This window comes from Oncorhynchus keta, chromosome 5 (assembly GCF_023373465.1).
Source record: "Oncorhynchus keta strain PuntledgeMale-10-30-2019 chromosome 5, Oket_V2, whole genome shotgun sequence".
Lineage (NCBI taxonomy): Eukaryota > Metazoa > Chordata > Actinopteri > Salmoniformes > Salmonidae > Oncorhynchus > Oncorhynchus keta.
In genome coordinates, this window is record NC_068425.1 from 7,777,469 (window position 1) to 7,798,006 (window position 20,538).

The 20,538-nt window shown below is 44.1% G+C and overlaps 1 pseudogene; it reads right to left on the minus strand.

Annotated features, from left to right (window-relative positions):
* Positions 1-18,949: 18,949 nt before the first annotated feature.
* Positions 18,950-19,669, minus strand: LOC118384776 (guanine nucleotide-binding protein G(I)/G(S)/G(O) subunit gamma-T2-like; annotated as a pseudogene).
* Positions 19,670-20,538: the final 869 nt, after the last annotated feature.

Genomic DNA, 20,538 nt, shown 5'->3' on the forward strand with positions numbered 1-20,538 from the left:
ATATCATAACCGCCATCGATTAAAGACAGTACTGTGCAGCAGTCTTCATCGACCTGGCCAAGGCTTTCGACTCTGTCAACGCTTCTTTACTGCACAGACAATTTGTCTCTAGCGCAAAAGTCAAGGTGAAAGGTCAAGGTCCAGGCCAAATGGACTTAAAATGGACTTCAGATCAGTGTTGCTCAGCCTCTGAGCATCATAGGGACATCAGCGTGGTTGCACCATTCCTGTGCAGAAATCCATGTGGTTCTAGGACAAATCACAAAATAAGTTATATAGACCAGTAACTGAAAGGTTGCTGGTTCGAATACCTGTGCTAACAAGGTGAAAAATCTGTTGATGTGCCCTTGAGCAAGGCAGTTAACCCAAATTTTCTCCAGGGGTGCCGTACTAGCATTTTTTATTAATTTGTATTATTACTATTTTTTATTATATATATATATATATATGAACCTTTATTTAACTAGTCAAGTCAGTTAACAACAAATTCTTATTTACAATGACGCCTACCCCGGCCAAGCCCGGAAGACGCTAGGCCAATTGTGCACCGCCCTATGGGACTCCCAATCATAGTCGGATGTATGACCCTGTCAAACTCATTCCACGGAGGGTCTAGTATCTGTGGGTTTTCACTCCTCCCTTGTAGTTGATTGATGAAATAAGGTCATAATTAGTAAGGAACTCCACTCACCTGGTTGTCTATGTCTTAATTAAAAGGAAAAAACAAAAACCCGCAGACTAGGCCCTCCATCGCAGGAGGTTGGTGGCACCTTAATTGGGGAGGACGGGCTTGTGGTAGTGGCTGGAATGGTATCAAATGTGTTTGATTCCAGTTACTCCGTTCCAGCCATTATGAGCCGTCCTCCCCTTAGCGCCCTCCACTGCCCTCTATGTAATTAGTTTAACACCCCTGCTGTAAAACAACACATTTCACTGCAATAAAACCCTTTTTTTTCCAAATACTTTGTCAACTTTGCATTTGTAGTCAACTTCGTTCTGAAGTATCAGTAATCACAGTCAGACGATATTCTAAACAACTTGATTCTATGTTTAGCGAAAGATCTTCTGTGAATAAAGTGTCGCGGAAGGGCACAAACGCATCTTACGATGCATTTTGGCTGCTTTACGAGTGGTCCATATTTTAACCGTATTTTGTCATAGAGGGAAATCCTACTACAAATGCATCTTGTCTGCCTGCCTCATTGGAGAACAACCCTTTTCACTAGGTCAAACCCAGTGTGGCACTAAGTAATAGTAGAACATGTCATCTCCCCTAAGGGTCGAGTAAATAGGTTTCTCAGCTGAATCATATAAAAAACAACAGGTTATCTAGGTTAAACAGCTGGGTGGTCTAGGGAGGGGTGTGGCAGACGTCTCGGGGTGTGTGTCTACCACGTCTCACTGTATTGTGTCTCACTGTGGCAAGGTGAAGCCCCTGTTCTGCCTGAGTATTTCACTGTGGAAAGTCTGATTCAGAATGACTAAGAACAGCCGGCCAAATTTCCCTGGCAACAGTATAACAATAACCTCCAAGCTCCACCATACCACAGCTATCCTCTTAGTCAGATACTTCACAATTTCACAAGGAAAGAGAAAAAAGGGAATGAGGGCTGGAGAGAGAAAGGAGAGGGGACTGGATTGTACACTCTGAAATAAAATAAAAAGTGCTAGTTAGTACCAAAAAAGGGTTTTATCATTTTGTCCCTTTTTTAGGTTCTGAATAACCTTTTTTTTATCGGTTCTTTGAATAAACTTTTGTAGAAATGTTTTTTTCTGGTTCTTCATTACACTGTTCCAACCAGAGGGTTCTTCATTACACTGTTCCAACCAGAGGGTTCTTCATTACACTGTTCCAACCAGAGGGTTCTTCATTACACTGTTCCAACCAGAGGGTTCTTCATTACACTGTTCCAACCAGAGGGTTCTTCATTACACTGTTCCAACCAGAGGGTTCTTCATTACACTGTTCCAACCAGAGGGTTCTTCATTACACTGTTCCAACCAGAGGGTTCTTCATTACACTGTTCCAACCAGAGGGTTCTTCATTACACTGTTCCAACCAGAGGGTTCTTCATTACACTGTTCCAACCAGAGGGTTCTTCATTACACTGTTCCAACCAGAGGGTTCTTCATTACACTGTTCCAACCAGAGGGTTCTTCATTACACTGTTCCAACCAGAGGGTTCTTCATTACACTGTTCCAACCAGAGGGTTCTTCATTACATTGTAAAAAAGAAATCCCAGCTATTTGGTTGCAGTGAAAATATGTTAAATCTCTTAAAAGTTACTGTATTTGTAGAGCTGGATTAAGGTATTATTTATGTAAGGGACAGTATGTTGCTGTATTCTGATCACTTAAAGTTCAATTGGAAACTATTCAGACTCATTGACTTTTTCCACATTTTGTTATTTTACAGTTGTATTCTAAAATTGATTGCATTGTTTATTCCCCCTCATCAATCTACACGCAATAACCCATAATGACACAGCAAAAACTGGTTTTTCAAAGAAAAATAATGATCATTTCGAAAATTTGAAACAGACATACCTTATTTACATAAGTATTCAGCCCCTTTGCTATGAGACTCGAAATTGAGCTCAGGTAAATCCTGTTTCCATTTAGGGGCGTAGCCTAGTGATTAGAGCATTGGGCCAGTAACCGAAAGGTTGCTAGATCGAATCCCCAAGCTGGTAAAAGATACAAATCTGTCATTCTGCCCCTGAACAAGGCAGTTAACCCATTGTTCCTAGGCCGTCATTGTAAATAAGAATTTGTTCTTGACTTGCCGAGTTAAATAAATAAAATGGATCATTCTGGAGATGTTTCTACAACTTTATTAGAATCCACCTGTGGTAGATTCAATTGATTGGACATGATTTGGAAAGGCACACACCTGCCTATATAAGGTCCCACAGTTGACAGTGCATGTCAGAGCAAAAACCAGGCCATGAGGTCGAAGGAATTGTCCGCAGAGCTCCGAGACAGGATTGTGTCAAGGCACAGATCTGGGGAAGGGTACCAAAACACTTCTGCAGAATTGAAGGTCCCCAAGAACAGAGTGGCCTCCATCATTCTTAAATGGAACCACCAAGACTCTTCCTAGAGCTGACTGCCTGACCAAACCGAGCAATTGTGTGAGAAGGGCCTTGGTCAGGGATGTGACCAAGAACCCGATGGTCACTCTGACCATGAGAAACAAGATTCTCTTGTCTGATGAAACCAAGATTGAACTCTTTGGCCTGAATGCCAAGCATCATGTCTGGAGAAAACCTGGCACCATCCCGAAGGTGAAGCATGGTGGTGGCAGCATCATGCTGTGGGGATATTTTTCAGCGGCATGTACTGGGAGACCAGTCAGGATTGAGGGAATTGTTCTGGGATTGATTTGCACTTTACACACCAAAGTACGTTCATCTCTAGGAGACAGAATGCGTCTCCTTCCTGAGCGGTATGATGGCTGCGTGGTCCCATGGTGTTTATACTTGCCTACTATTGTTTGTACAGATGAACGTGGTACCTTCAGGCGTTTGGAAATTGCTCCCAAGGATGAACCAGATTTGTGGAGGTCTACAATTTTTTTCTGAGGTCTTGGATGATTTCTTTTGATTTTCCCATGATGTCAAGCAAAGAGGCACTGAGTTTGAAGATAGGCCTTGAAATACATCCACAGGTACCCGCCAGTCCTTCTGTAGCTCAGTTGGTAGAGCATGGCGCTTGTAACGCCAGGGTAGTGGGTTCGATCCCCGGGACCACCCATACGTAGAATGTATGCACACATGACTGTAAGTCGCTTTGGATAAAAGCGTCTGCTAAATGGCATATATTATTATATTATTATATTATTAATATTGTAAATCTCCAAAGTAAGCTTTGGCAATGTGTACATTGCACTTCCGGGTTGGAGCGAGCGGTCGCATTCGCACTTCGCTCTGCAGGTTGTATAACTTTTTCATTACTTTTCGTTATAGTACAACGGTTGATTTGTCTAATCTTAGCAATTCTTCTTAGCTAGCTACATAGCCGTCCTTGTATCAGAGATAATTGCATAATTATCGTATTTCGTCGCCCTAACGTAGCCTTCACTGCTATTCGCCCAGGAGCTAGCAAACGCTAGCTAAACGCTAGCTAACGCACACAGATTAGCATCACTGTAGTGCTATTCACTCAACTGAACGACTTGATTAGTTTAGTGTTAGCTAGCTACATAGCTGTCTTTGTTTCCAAGATAATTGTGTAGTTTAGTGTGTGTAGTCTTGGAGTGATTATCTTAATTCACTGAGGTTCGCTAGCCAGCTATTTGTCGTCCTTAACGTAGGAGACTCTGCTAGCTAGCCAACAGCTAACAGCTAACAGCTAGCCAACGTCACCACACGTCTACTGATTCGAATTCAATCACCGGTCAGGTAGTATCACATTTTAATTTCATTTCATTACAGTACAACGGTTTGATTTGTTTGATCGTAGCTAGCTACATAGCTAGCTACATAGCCGTCTTTGTTTCAAAGATAATTGTGTAGTCTAGAGCGATTTCCTAGGTTAGCTAGCCAGCTATTGTCGTTCTTTTAACACAACGTAACGTAAACAACACTGCTAGCTAGCCAGCTAGCCCCCGAATAGTAGCACTGTAGAAACTATTACACTCAACGGAACGACTTGATTAGTGTAGTGTCAACAACGCAGCTACTGCCAGCTAGCCTACTTTAGCAGTACTGTATCATTTTAATCATTTTAGTCAATAAGATTCTTGCTACGTAAGCTTAACTTTCTGAACATTCGAGACGTGTAGTCCATTCCAATCTCCTTGCATTAGCGTAGCCTTTTCTGTAGCCTGTCAACTATGTGTCTGTCTATCCCTGTTCTCTCCTCTCTGCACAGACCATACAAACGCTCCACACCGCGTGGCCGCGGCCACCCTAATCTGGTGGTCCCAGCGCGTACGACCCACGTGGAGTTCCAGGTCTCCGGTAGCCTCTGGAACTGCCGATCTGCGGCCAACAAGGCAGAGTTCATCTCAGCCTATGCCTCCCTCCAGTCCCTTGACTTCTTGGCACTGACGGAAACATGGATCACCACAGATAACACTGCTACTCCTACTGCTCTCTCCTCGTCCGCCCACGTGTTCTCGCACACCCCGAGAGCTTCTGGTCAGCGGGGTGGTGGCACCGGGATCCTCATCTCTCCCAAGTGGTCTTTCTCTCTTTCTCCCCTTACCCATCTGTCTATCGCCTCCTTTGAATTCCATGCTGTCACAGTTACCAGCCCTTTCAAGCTTAACATCCTTATCATTTATCGCCCTCCAGGTTCCCTCGGAGAGTTCATCAATGAGCTTGATGCCTTGATAAGCTCCTTTCCTGAGGACGGCTCAACTCTCACAGTTCTGGGCGACTTTAACCTCCCCACGTCTACCTTTGACTCATTCCTCTCTGCCTCCTTCTTTCCACTCCTCTCCTCTTTTGACCTCACCCTCTCACCTTCCCCCCCTACTCACAAGGCAGGCAATACGCTTGACCTCATCTTTACTAGATGCTGTTCTTCCACTAACCTCATTGCAACTCCCCTCCAAGTCTCCGACCACTACCTTGTATCCTTTTCCCTCTCGCTCTCATCCAACACTTCCCACACTGCCCCTACACGGATGGTATCGCGCCGTCCCAACCTTCGCTCTCTCTCCCCCGCTACTCTCTCCTCTTCCATCCTATCATCTCTTCCCTCTGCTCAAACTTTCTCCAACCTATCTCCTGATTCTGCCTCCTCAACCCTTCTCTCCTCCCTTACTGCATCCTTTGACTCTCTATGTCCCCTATCCTCCAGGCCGGCTCGGTCCTCCCCTCCCGCTCCGTGGCTCGACGACTCATTGCGAGCTCACAGAACAGGGCTCCGGGCAGCCGAGCGGAAATGGAGGAAAACTCGCCTCCCTGCGGACCTGGCATCCTTTCACTCCCTCCTCTCTACATTTTCCTCCTCTGTCTCTGCTGCTAAAGCCACTTTCTACCATTCTAAATTCCAAGCATCTGCCTCTAACCCTAGGAAGCTCTTTGCCACCTTCTCCTCCCTCCTGAATCCCCCCTCCTCCCTCTCTGCAGATGACTTCGTCAACCATTTTGAAAAGAAGGTCGACGACATCCGATCCTCGTTTGCTAAGTCAAACGACACCGCTGGTTCTGCTCACACTGCCCTACCCTATGCTCTGACCTCTTTCTCCCTCTCTCTCCAGATGAAATCTCGCGTCTTGTGACGGCCGGCCGCCCAACAACCTGCCCGCTTGACCCTATCCCCTCCTCTCTTCTCCAGACCATTTCCGGAGACCTTCTCCCTTACCTCACCTCGCTCATCAACTCATCCCTGACCGCTGGCTACGTCCCTCCCGTCTTCAAGAGAGCGAGAGTTGCACCCCTTCTGAAAAAACCTACACTCGATCCCTCCGATGTCAACAACTACAGACCAGTATCCCTTCTCTCTTTTCTCTCCAAAACTCTTGAGCGTGCCGTCCTTGGCCAGCTCTACCGCTATCTCTCTCAGAATGACCTTCTTGATCCAAATCAGTCAGGTTTCAAGACTAGTCATTCAACTGAGACTGCTCTTCTCTGTATCACGGAGGCGCTCCGCACTGCTAAAGCTAACTCTCTCTCCTCTGCTCTCATCCTTCTAGACCTATCGGCTGCCTTCGATACTGTGAACCATCAGATCCTCCTCTCCACCCTCTCCGAGTTGGGCATCTCCGGCGCGGCCCACGCTTGGATTGCGTCCTACCTGACAGGTCGCTCCTACCAGGTGGCGTGGCGAGATTCTGTCTACTCACCACGCGCTCTCACCACTGGTGTCCCCCAGGGCTCTGTTCTAGGCCCTCTCTTATTCTCGCTATACACCAAGTCACTTGGCTCTGTCATAACCTCACATGGTCTCTCCTATCATTGCTATGCAGACGACACACAATTAATCTTCTCCTTTCCCCCTTCTGATGACCAGGTGGCGAATCGCATCTCTGCATGTCTGGCAGACATATCAGTGTGGATGACGGATCACCACCTCAAGCTGAACCTCAGCAAGACGGAGCTCCTCTTCCTCCCGGGGAAGGACTGCCCGTTCCATGATCTCGCCATCACGGTTGACAACTCCATTGTGTCCTCCTCCCAGAGCGCTAAGAACCTTGGCGTGATCCTGGACAACACCCTGTCGTTCTCAACTAACATCAAGGCGGTGTCCCGTTCTTGTAGGTTCATGCTCTACAACATCCGCAGAGTACGACCCTGCCTCACACAGGAAGCGGCGCAGGTCCTAATCCAGGCACTTGTCATCTCCCATCTTGATTACTGCAACTCGCTGTTGGCTGGGCTCCCTGCCTGTGCCATTAAACCCCTACAACTCATCCAGAACGCCGCAGCCCGTCTGGTGTTCAACCTTCCCAAGTTCTCTCACGTCACCCCGCTCCTCCGCTCTCTCCACTGGCTTCCAGTTGAAGCTCGCATCCGCTACAAGACCATGGTGCTTGCCTACGGAGCTGTGAGGGGAACGGCACCTCAGTACCTCCAGGCTCTGATCAGGCCCTACACCCAAACAAGGGCACTGCGTTCATCCACCTCTGGCCTGCTCGCCTCCCTACCACTGAGGAAGTACAGTTCCCGCTCAGCCCAGTCAAAACTGTTCGCTGCTCTGGCTCCCCAATGGTGGAACACACTCCCTCACGACGCCAGGACAGCGGAGTCAATCACCACCTTCCGGAGACACCTGAAACCCCACCTCTTTAAGGAATACCTAGGATAGGATAAAGTAATCCTTCTCACCCCCCCCCCCTTAAAAGATTTAGATGCACTATTGTAAAGTGGCTGTTCCACTGGATGTCACAAGGTGAATGCACCAATTTGTAAGTCGCTCTGGATAAGAGCGTCTGCTAAATGACTTAAATGTTAATGTTAAATGTTAAATCACTCAGTCTCTCTCTCTCCAGCCAATAGGAGAGCAGCTCACTGAAACCTTTCCAGGAAAATCAAAGGGGCCTGCTCTGCACTCCTAGAACAATATACACTTAATCACAAACAGACATCCTTAAAACACATACACACTCACAGGCGACAGCGGAGGCTATTGTCAACATAAGAGACAAAATAGCACAGACGAGTATTTTCAATAGTGATATACTCTCCAGATATGGATCTCGAATTGCTCTGAATGAAGATAAGTCCAGACTCAGGCTTTCCACTTTGAAATCTATATTAGAGAGTGTGTGTGAGGACAAATGGAGAATCCAACTGATTAGCAGAGAGGGAACAGAAGGGATTCCAAAAAAGGAAGAGGCACGAATTGGAAGACTTCAGCTAGAGGGAACGCTAAAGTTCTTCAGGTGTGAGCGTTTCCTGCAACCCCTGCCAGTTTGTTACCTACATATCTCCACTAGATAGCTGCCGATACAGGCAAGAGACTGATCTTCTGCCAGCAAACGCTCTATCTCATAAGACTTTGACAGCCCACCTACTCCACCGCACTCTTCACTCCCAACGTTATTCAACTTTTCCTACAGTAGATCAATGGTAGGGATAGGAGATTGAAGTAGCAACGGCTAACTGTGGAACACAAAGGATGTCACGATGATGAGCTCGTGCTTTATGATACACACAATGTGGCATTTTGATATCCCTGAAAGGCAAAAGTGTGCTCATTTCACACACGTTGTATATTGTACCAAAAGAACAACTGAAATCAGTGAGCATTCTTACTACTTCACTATATCTGTATCTACAAACTCTTGGAGAGAAAAAAGGTGCTATCTAATACCCAGAAGGTTTCTTCAGCTGTCCCCAAAGGAGATCCCTTTGAAGAACCCTTTTTGGTTCCAGGTGGAAACCTTTTGGGTTCTAGATAGAACCTTTTTTGTTCACCAAGAGTTTGTAGATACAGATATAGTGAAGTAGTAAGAATGTTCACTGATTTCAGTTGATTTTTTGGTACAATGTATTTTTCTAAGAGTGTACTAACATCTAGATCATACTAATGGCTGAGCATAAACTGGAGACACAATCAATTTAAGATGACAAGACTAGCCATTCCAGTGCTTCCAAGTTTCCCTATCACAGCAGTAGATTGTAATACATTAGATGTGTCCTCTCCCCCTATAAGGGCCTCAGTCTCTCCCTTCTTCTCTGGGCTTGCTGAAGCATGTGGCATTATTTATGTGTATAGTACACGCTGCTCAGCCAATATTACAAACAGCTGAACCCAATGGTAGTACGATACATTGCTAGTGCAGGGAGTGCCAGTCCCCTTGATCTGACTGTACACTGCAGCTACCGAGAACTCCTCTTGACTACAGACAGTACAGAGAGCCATATTGAAACCAGGAGGAGTCAGTCTACTTCAGGATGACGTCACATCTCTCTTCTAACGAGAGAGAGAGAGAGAGAGAGAGAGAGAGAGAGAGAGAGAGAGAGAGAGAGAGAGAGAGAGAGGAAACAGAGTGAGTGAGAGTGAGTACTGTAGGGGAGGGGAGGGGGGACAGTAAGTAGAGCTGAACAGCCAGTCTGGTTCTACTTCCTCTAGAGTAGAGAGACTGGAGTAAGTATTTGTTTTAGTATTTATAGAGCTGGGCTCAGTGTCTGTGTAAATCTAAGTCATTCAACCTATACATGATCTATGTAATTCAACCTTTACACAATAGTAACTATGGCCCATTTCTCTCTCGTTAATTCATACTGTATCATAACACATTGTCATAATCTAGAACCATAATATACAGTATTTTCAGTGTTCAATTAGGGTAATAAAACCATAATAATTTCAATAATCAAACAGTTCCACCACAATCTCCATCACCCACTCAAACAATCAACTAATGTGGGTTTCTTCAAGGCCCACTTAATGATAAATATAGTTATCAGGGAAACTCACTTTGGGACCTTACACCTCTAAGGAAAGTCCACGTGTGAGTTGAACCTGAGCCCTCGTCTCTCTCCGGGCTGCTAACCCTAAACCTAGTCTTATGTTCAACCCTTACCTTAAATCCCTCCAAATAGGGCTCCCCCATCTCTGAATTCCCAATTGAACCACGAGTCCTACTGAACATGGCTATGTATATTTCCAGAATCACAGATAGTAAATAACAGGAATTGATCAGCCTGTCCCTGGCACTATTCTTCTGTATCTTCGACTCTATTCTGGGCATTTATCAAAATTGGTCAAAAACGTGTTAGTGATTTTTCTGTAACATTTTCACTCTTTCAACGTTCGAATAAAAAAACATGAGCTGGCGCACACCCAGAGAAAATGCTACTTCCAGTACAATTGACTGCTCTCACTGCCAGTGTTGGTCAGGCCGATCCCACACCCACAAACTGTGACTCACGGGCCATGCTCTCGGCTCTGTGACTGGCTAGAGTTCCCTAGGGAGAGGTCATCTGCTCACAGTCTACAAGGGGTCAAACAGTCATGCACACTGGGCGAGTGCGTGCGAGCACATTATTATTTGCAGTATTACAGTATTTAAGATAAATATATCTCACTGCTCGTCCTGCTCCTGCAAACAATTCCACTATGATACTTGCCCATGTGGCTTAGGGAAAGATGCTGACTGGGTTTTGAGCTCATTGCTCACCTTGGATGTATAAAAAGGAAAAATAAACTCTTCCAAAAAAGAACAACAGTTTAGAAGTTATGTTTGGAAACGGCTAAAATTCCTTTCTCTATCCATCAGCTCTGCAATCTTAAAGGGTGGGAAACCATTCAAGATGCCATTGTACACACAAAGTACACACAATAAACTACTTTTGACCCGTTATAATGACCGCCTCTGGGCCTTTAGATGTCCTGCCGTCTACTCGCTTCAAAGACTATGCAATTCTTCCAAGGTTTCTTCTCAAGATGGAGAAATAGGCCTCGACAAAAATATTGACAAGTCCCACAAGCACATCACTTATGCTCCACAGTAGGGTTGCAAAGGGTCTGAAACTTTCCGGTAAGTCTTGGGGAATTTTGCTTAAATTCATCCCCCCAAAAAGTTGAACAGTGAACCTTTTTGCATGTGATACACAAGGCAATTCTAGGTATTGTGGCATATTTTGATTAAACTATCCACAATTCAATGGAATTGCAACCCTCTGCATGGACAGTGCACTCTTCCATCACATGTACAGCTGATTCTCAAGATATTGCACACCAATGATATGCTATTGAGCCCACACTACAACACTGAGACAAGGATTACATGCTTTCTGGTAAGCTTTGATTACAATACTGGGTGGGGTGAATATATTTTCTATTACATTTTTTGTTAACCAGTAGCCTACAGCAAAGTGTGTTTAAATCATTTCTAACTTGTTAACCAATTCTGCTACTTAGTTTTTGCTACCTTGTGGGTTTTAGCTTGCTTGAGCCTGCTAACTGAGGTGTTAATTCACCTGTTTCCATACATGTATCTTACAAAGGAGTTGTTTAATCTAACTGCTTAACTATTTATCTGTACATTACATTGTATTTGGGTTTGTTTTACTCTGTTTTTTTTACAGGAAAATGCCACGGGCACTATCTGATGTGTGGAGACATTTAACTGCAGCTAATGTAGAAGGAAAAGCTGTGTACATTTGCAAATACTGTGCCAAATCGTATGTGGCGAATGAAATAAAGATGCAGAATCACCAGGACAAGTGCATCAATGCATCAATGCTCACGACGAGCAACCTCTGACAAAAGTCCCTCTACTTATATTTGAGGTGAAAATGATGAATCAGACACCTCATCGATAGCAACAGCTCATGGTCCTCCTGGAATCAGAAGTTATTTTGACTCAATGGAGGAACGTAGTCAGAGAAATGCTGATGAATGTCTTGCTCGAGCTGTGTATGCAACTGGTTCACCTCTGATGCTCACAGGCAATGTGTATTGGAAGAGATTTCTGGATGTTCTTTGCCCAGCATACACTCCTCCAACCAGACATGCTTTATCTACTCATTTGCTGGATGCAGAGTTCAACATAGTTCAAGTGAATGTCAAGCAAATCCTAGAGAAAGCAGACTGTATTGCAATCATCTCTGATGGGTGGTCGAATGTTCGTGGGCAAGGAATAATTAACTACATCATCTCCACCCCTCAACCAGTATTCTACAAGACCACAGACACAAGGGACAACAGACACACCGGTCACTACATTGCAGATGAGCTGAAGGCCATCATCAATGACCTTGGACCACAGAAGGTATTTGCACTGGTGACAGACAAGGCTGCGAACATGAAGGCTGCTTGGTCTAAAGTGGAGGAGTCCTACCCTCACAGTACACCCATTGGCTGTGCTGCTCATGCATTGAATCTGCTCCTCAAGGACATCATGGCACTGAAAACAATGGATACACTCTACAAGAGAGCCAAGGAAATGGTTAGGTATGTGAAGGATCATCAAGTTATAGCAGCAATCTACCTCACCAAGCAAAGTGAGAAGAATAAGAGCACCACATCGAAGCTGCCCAGCAACACCCGTTGGGGTGGTGTTGTCATCATGTTTGACAGTCTCCTGGAGGGGAAGGAGTCTCTACAAGAAATGGCCAAAACACAGTCTGCCGATATGGACAGCCCCATCAGGAGGATCCTCCTGGATGATGTATTTTGGGAGAGAGCGGTAAGCAGCCTGAAACTCATGAAACCTATAGCAGTAGCCATTGCTCGAATTAATGGAGACAATGCCATCCTGTCTGATATTCAGACTCTGCTTGCAGATGTAAGAGAAGATATCCCTACTGCCCTGCCCACTTCACTGTTGCTCCAAGCAGAGGAAACTGCAGTTCTGAAATACATCAAAAAGAGTGAAGACTTCTGCCTGAAGCCAATACATGCCGCAGAGTACATGTTGGACCCCAAGTATGCTGGCAAGAGCATCCTGTCTGGTGCAGAGATCAACAAGGCCTATGGTGTCATCACTTCCATGTCTCGCCACCTTGGCCTGGATGAGCGCAAGGTTTCTTGGCAGTCTGGCGAAGTACACTTCCAAGCAAGGGCTTTGGGATGGAGATGCAATATGGCAGTCGTGCCAACATATCTCATCAGCCACCTGGTGGAAGGGACTTTGTGGATCTGAGGCTCTTTCCTCTATTGCCTCAAATTTGAGTCTTTTTGAGCCTAACAATGAGCCATCCTCAACAAGGTTGGGAAGTGGCAGTGAAGATGAGACCTCAGAGTCTGATGTTCAAGAGGTGGACATTGAGGAGGTCCAGGGAGAAGACATGGAAGCCTGAAAGGAAGACAACCAAAGCTTAGTTTCATTTTATAGATGTAGGTTGAAAATGTTTTTGGGAGATGTGATGGATCATTGGGGATCATTCAATATTTCCTTTATTTTGTTGTTCAGTGAAATCATCCCATGAGTTGAAGAGTCAACTCATTTAATTACAGTTCAATGTCTATTGGAAGGATTTAATCATTTGAAATGATTTCTACTTATGATAAGGTAAAAGGTTTATGTTTCTGTCTCGATATGTTATGGTAAATATATCCAATGCAAAAAACATCTACATTTAAATGGTATTAAAAATAATTTGCATATATTTCCATTAATTCACGAGACAGAGAGAGAGAGAGAGAGAGATGGAGAGTAAAGAGAAGAGAGGAGGGGTAGGTGAGCTGCTGCTAGCCAGTTCCTCACAAAGAGGGCATTATCCTCCAGGTTGCCACACTGGGCGCAGTCAACCTGTTCCGTGTTTCCTTAGGAAATGTCCACTTAGTCCTAGGAAGTCGACGGCTTCCCACAGCACCTTTGATTCTGGCCCAGTCAAAATAGTTGCCTGGGCGATTACACGGGTCAGGGCGACCTGGGGGGGGATGAGCCCCGCGAGGCCCCTGGTAAACAAACGCACTGGGCGAAGACAAATTCTCATGAGGATGCCTTCAGACACCTCCAAAGGTAAACTGTTTTCATATTCAAATGCCAGCCTTGTAACCGCTCACTTTCACCACTTTACATTTTGCCCATGTTTAATTAAGAGGCCTACTGTACCTAATGCTGTGAACTTGAGGTAAAACATATATTTCTAGAGGGTTGTATGAGTGCAGTAACTAGTAGCCACCCACCTGGTGAATATTGATTGGCCAGTGAGATGTTCCATAGTGTCTTATCTTATAATGGCAACAGAGCTGTTACAGGATATGAGACATGAGTATCATCAGATGTTCTGGTGGAGTGTCTGTGTCTGTGTGTCTGTGTCTGTGTCTGTGTCTGTGTGTCTGTGTGTGTGTCCATCCATCGGTCCTTCTACCTCACAGTGTAGCAAAGGGCATCAACTCGCTTTGCATCAAATGCCTCTGCATCAAATCCTGTTTTGTGCACAAAATGCAGATGCATTGTGGTCGACGTACCTGTAGAATAAAGATAATACAGACTTGTATCAAGGAATTACACTCTTACAATACATCCCTACTTCAATCCTAGCTACAGAACTAAGGAGACATAGCGACACTCATAAACAGATCTGTCACTCCATTGCTGGCATTTAAAAAAAATGAATAACAGAGAAGACACCCATTTCTTCTGTCAATATTTTGCCAAGAAACATCAAAGGCTGCAGACAAGCATGCGCTTGACTAATTTAGTTCGTTCCTTGACAACTTGAAGCTCTTCAGTTGCAATAGTTAACGGATTGTAACCAAATGATATGACATCACCAGGGAAATATGAGGAGAGATGAATCTGTTGCGTGAACAGTAGGGTGTCGTCAAATGCCGATGTGTCCATAAGTGAATGTTGATACATGACCACAGTATATGTATTATTTATCTATGTAACCTTCATTTTAGGCAGGGGAGTCCCATTGAGACCAAGGTCTCCTTTGCGAGGGAGCCCTGCATGGCAAGACCAAACACGTACACAATCAAGGCAGGAGCATAAGAAAAACAAAGAACAATAAAAAATATAAAAAAATAAAGCACAATCATACAAAAAATACACAAATACGCATATTTCAAACCTTAAACTGCTAGAAGTTGCTGTTACATTTCTAATCCCTGTGTGTGTCAGGTTCTAAGAGTGCAGACCCATAGGTTTTGATCTGGAGCCTGTGCTGTGGCAGGAGCAGCCTACTGTGAGACCACCCCCATGACACCATATGTGCCTGAGCTAAAGCAAAGATTAGCACTTTTTTTCCTCAGAGCCCTCAGCAGATTCATGCTTAAGATCTTGCTCCAAGTCCACTTTACCTTGGATCAATTGATGCTTAAGGGCCCACTAAACACTTCACCTAATTGTTCTCTTGCAACTTCTTTATTGGGAGGAACTGGTGTCAGCAACTCCTTACAATTACTTTTCTGTGATGTAGGCCACTTGGTGTGGCTATGAAAGCTATGATACAAGCTGCAACAAGGGCCTGTTGTTTCTTGTTCAAATGCATTCAATTGCACTTCCAATGTGTCCTCTACTAAGGTCTCAGAATATACCCTCTCAGCATTTGTTTCATACTATTATTCTCTACGTCAAAAATGGAACCCTATTTCCTATATAGCCCACCACGTTTGACCAGAGACCTCAAAAGTAGTGCAGTATTACTAGCCCAGCTTTGGAAAGTCTCAGCAGGGGGGAAATGTCTCTGCAAGCTATGAGGCTGTTTGACCTGCAGGGGGAGCTCCAAGCCTGTTAGTCACCACCATCACTCCTTTAAGGGGAAATAGCAGTGAAGTGAATGAAGGTTCAAGGAGGTTGTCTCTCACTGTCACAAGTCTGCCACATACACAGATCTGCAGTTCACACACAGTAGGATAGCAAGTGTTTCCAGAGCTGGCTCGGACACAGATGCCCACTTGCTCACATGCCTGCTCACATACACCCATGCACCAATCACTTATGCACGCATGCACGCTCACACAATTTCAAAATCTCTGGGATAAAGCCATCCAAAACTGATGTACTTCATATGTGAGGAGTACACTGAAGGCCCTGCTGTATTTTAGATGGCTTTCAGATTCAACATTCAGTAAAAGAAAAGGGGGAAAAAGACAGCTTTAAATCATGTTAGATTATGTCCTTAATATTTGGGCCTGGTTTGCAAATTAAGCCATTTTGGAGAATACATTTTCCTCCACTCACCGATTTCAGAGAGTTTAGATAAAGGGTACAGATATCTAGCCTTGGGCTGAGTTTCCAATGCAAGTAATCTGGAACCATACCAAAACAATCTGTTTTGGCTGGAAGTTTACCATTGAAAACGTGGTCAACAGCACCACCTAGTGTTGATACCACGTAATGTCAAAAAGAGCCAGACGTTCCATTCGTGTGCTTGCTTTTGAAAAAACAGGTAGCAAGGTGGCATGATTCCCACTTTACGAACAACTGCATCTGTTCACTTCGTCATTCTATTTCAAATGGGAGCTTCAGAACACCGGCTCTTTCCATGACATAGACTGACCAGGTGAGTCCAGGTGAAAACTATGATCCCTTATTGGTGTCACTTGTTAAATCCACTTCAATCAGTGTAGATGAAGGGGAGGAGACGGGTTCAATAAGGGATTTTAAGCCTCAAGACAATTGAGACATGGATTGTGCATGTGCACCATTCAGAGACTGAATGGGCAAGACAAAAGATTTAAGTGCCTTTGAACAAGGTACGGTAGGTAGTAGGTGCCAGGCTCAACATGGAATTCTGTTTTTTAAAATTTGTACACATTAATTGAAGAGTTGAAATGTCTTGAGTCGATAAGCATTCAACCCCTTTGCAATAATGACATTTAACGTGATTTTTGAATGACTACCTCATCTCTGTACCCCACACATACAATTTATCTGTAAGGTCCCTTAATCGAGCAGTGGATTTCAAGCACAGACTCAACCACAAAGACCAGGGAGGGTTTCCAATGCCTAGTAAAGAAGGGCCCCTATTGGTAGTGAAAAATATGGTTTGTTTATGAATCGGAAGGACCAATAAAAAGGGATAGAAAAAAAGGATTTGAGGCTGGTAGCAACCACCACAGGGTGTCCATTCAGAACACAAGCAGTAGTTCCAGTTCAAGGGTTGAATGAAGATCCACACACACACCCACCCCGCCACCCACCCACAACACCACTCTCTCTGATATTAATTGTGGTTCTGTAAAGAAAAGAGGAGAACTTAGGCTATAGCACATTATGGGAAAATATATGCCTATTTGCATGTCAACAACGAAACAGACTGTGGACCCAAACACATGCTAGATGCATAAAGAACAGTTGAGCAATGTAGCAATATCTACACATTATAAAACATAACAAGCATGAGCAATCTACAACCGGAAATAGCCTAGCACCATAGACAAATGCTAACAAATGCTAATCGCCAAGAAGCATGCTAAATAGTGATGCATTCTGAATGACAATGCTAGCAGGAGTACGCAAGCTATCTAGCAAGTTTAACACAAATGGTACATTTATTTATTTTTATTTATTTAACTAGGCAAGTCAGTTAAAAACAAATTATTATTTACAATGACGGCCTACCAAAAGGCCTCCTGTGGGGACGGGGCCTGGGATTTAAAAAAAGCATAAATTCAACGTAAATATAGGACAAAACACACATCACAACAAGAGAAACAATAACAGGAGAAAGAAAAGCAATTTATTCTAAGGAGGTAAAATAAGCCATATAGAAAAACAGGTTGATCATCAGAATGGAAACTACAGACTGCCTCCCTAACCCTGAGGCCCTTGGCCCTGTCTGGTGGGTATTACACTAAAAATAAACGGGTGGAGCTAAGCACAGGAAAAAACCTAGAAGAAAACCTGGTTCACTCTGCTTTCCGTCAGACACTGGGAGATTAATTTACTTTCAGCAGGACAATAACCTAAAACACAATGCCAAATCTACACCGAAGTTGCTTACCAAGAAGACAGTGAATATTCCTGAGGGGCTGAGTTACAGTTTGACATAAATCTGCATAAGATCTATGGCTTGACTTGAAAATGGTTGTCTAGCAATGATCAACCATCAATTTGACAGTGCTTTAAGAATTTAAAAAATAATGAATGGGCAAATATTGTACAACCCAGGTGTGCAAAACTCTTAGACTTACCCAGAAAGATTCACAGCTGTAATTTCTGTGAAATGGGATTCTAAAATATGTAATCTCAGGGTTGTGAATTCTTATGAAAATTAGATATTTATTTGATTATTTTTAAACATTTGCAAAAATTATGACATTTTTTTTTCCTGGCATGGTTTAGGTCCTCTCATCCCCTTAGAGGGAAAGGTAAACACCAATTAAACACACAGCCAGCCCTGTGTGATCACCGTCACGTTCTGACCTTTGTTCCTTTTTAATGTCCCTATTTTAATTTGGTCAGGGTGTGAGTTGGGGTGGGCATTCTGTGTTGTTCTATGTTTTTGTATTTCTGTGTTTGTCCTGGTATGGCTCCCAATCAGAGGCAGCTGTTTATCGTTGTCTCTGGTTGAGAACCATACTTAGGCAGCCTGTTTTCCCACTATGATTTGTGGGTAGTTGTTTTCTGTCTTTGTATTAGTTACCAGACGGAACTGTTTCGGTTGTTCACGTTGTAGTGGTCAGTTCAGTTTAATAAAATGACAAACACTTACCACGCTGCATATTGGTCCGATCCTTCCTACTCCTCAGAAGAGGAGGAAAACCGTTACAATCACCCTCAACCAATGGTGAATAATTTATATCCTTAAGGGAGGGGTCTCTTCCAAGATGACAATGCTCCTGTCCACAGGGCACGAGTGGTCACTGATTGGTTTGATGATCATCAAAATGATGTAAACCATATGACCGTCTCAGTTACCAGATCTCAACCCAAATGAACACTTATGGGAGATTCTGGAGCGGCACCTGAGACATTGTTTTCCACCACCATCAGCAAAACACCAAATTGTGGACTTTGTGTTCATATGAGGTGCAAAACAAGAGAGAAGTCAGAGAGAACCAAAAGAAGTCAAAGAACCTGCTGTACTGGGTACACTTTATTTACAAGCTCAACAAAAGCCAGTCAGTGGTGGGTGCAATTGGAACATTCCAGAGCCTGTTTGGAAGCTCTATAACCGCCAGAGGCAACTGACAGGTGAGAGGGATAGGGTCATAGGTCTTCAAGGAGAAAGGAAGGACACCATTGTAACCAAGTGATCCCTCTAATCCCCTGAATCGTCCCTGGATAAAACTCCTCAGCTCCCGGTGACCTTGTGTAGCCTAGTCAGTGTGACATGTTGTGTTGTCCTAAACTGGCTAACTTAGTGGATGTCTCTCAGATTTCTTCTCTCCAGTTTCAGCCTCTTCAGCACTGTAAAGAGTGATACATAGCTGCAATAAGTTTGCCATGTGTTCCAATGTAAGTACAACATGATGTTTTTCCCCCTGTGTCCCACCTGGGGCTGTTTGTCCCCCCGGGAGGACTAGGTGATTATGCAGCCTCCCTTCTCAGGCTTATAGGGGTTCTTATCATCTGGTACTCCAGTTATCAGGAAGTCGGTACCAGACGCAGCCTCACACCAGTCCATGGTGTCCTTGGATGTCCTGGACACCTAAGAGAAACGGAGAGGGGTCAATAGAAGCATTCCAATTCAGTTCAATGGGACTGTATCAGTGCACGGTGATGCCTTTTGTTATGCTACAGAGCTTCTCTTTATGGACCCATTGATTTTACGTACAGGCTCCCTGGGTGTCGAGACTTTTCTTCAGCTGTTCCAGCTCCATCTTAAGGATGTCAATGTCTGACATATCCCGAGCCATCTTGCCCTGAGAAGGAAGGAGGGGGAAGAGGATCAGTGAGAGGGCACACAAAATAAACATCGAGTAACTCTGATCGTCAGTTGCTCGTCAGTAAAGATCCAAATGAATCTAAAATTTGGATTTGTGAATTAATTCACTTACTTAACAGATTATCAAACAAGTATGTGCCATTCTTGTATCAGTCTTGAACAACGTGCTTCCAGTGGGTTGAACCCAGACCTTAATCTTTACCTTTCAAATCCATAGAATTCCTCTTTCTTAAGAATGTCATGTGGTAAAATAACTGTAGGATGTCACAGCAAGCTAAAGAATGTTGCGGGACAGGATTAGCCAATAAGATCACCCTATCCATTGTGTAGCTTTGTATGGCTAGTCGCTAGGAATTCTACTCTAATAACGTCATGTTTTTAAGTAGAGTTGATCTCGATGGGTTTGCACTGACACAGTAAAAGACATGTCAGGTCATGGGCAACTTTGATGGGGTGGGGGCCACAAAAAAAAAAAAACCTGAACTGAACTGATCATGAGGGCCCGCAGTGGCTCGCTGGTCACTTGACAGCAGAGAGACATTTTTTTAAGTTGTAGAGTTAATTTCCTGCAATTCTACACGTTTTGCCATGGGGATGTGAGAATACCCCGACTGAGTTCCAAAATATATACAGTACATATTATATTTTTGGGGGAGGGAAATGAATCCGCTGGCCTGCAAAATGAGAGCCTTCGACATCCGAGTGTATGAACAAACCCAATTAACTATTGACATGTCTGTTTCCATGGCCTTGTTGACTCTTCCCTATCCTAAAAGAATGTCATACAGCTGAACTTTGGAAAAACATGAAGGCTACGTGGTGGGTGTTCTTTTTTGGGTA